Source organism: Bison bison, unplaced genomic scaffold (assembly GCF_000754665.1).
Source record: "Bison bison bison isolate TAMUID 2011002044 unplaced genomic scaffold, Bison_UMD1.0 scf7180017859477, whole genome shotgun sequence".
NCBI lineage: Eukaryota > Metazoa > Chordata > Mammalia > Artiodactyla > Bovidae > Bison > Bison bison.
Window position 1 is genome coordinate 1 of NW_011490049.1, and position 435 is coordinate 435.

Genomic DNA, 435 nt, shown 5'->3' on the forward strand with positions numbered 1-435 from the left:
CAGGAAGAAATTTTTTCAGGGTTCCCTTCAATGACAATTTCTTAAAAATACGCAGGTGTAACTCCTTAGAATTTCTGCTCAAGTTTGAAAGCAATGAAGACTAGTAAGCAATGAGACATATGATTTGAACTATAAGAAATAACTAGAAATAGTTTAATTACCAAAATCAGACTTTTGATCTCATCTCAATTTACTAAAATTCTAAAAGAGATGGGTAGCTTTGAGTAGTCACTAATCTAGAACTCAATCTGCATTGTCCTCTCCTCAGAGAGAGGAGAACACCACGAGATGCCACTTCATACTTGCTAGGATGGCTATACTCACAGAGACAGGTAATGACTAGTGTTGACAGGAATGGATAGAAATGAGAAGGTTTTACATACTTTGGATACAAACATAAAATGATGCAGCCGTGCTGGGAAACAGTATGGCAGG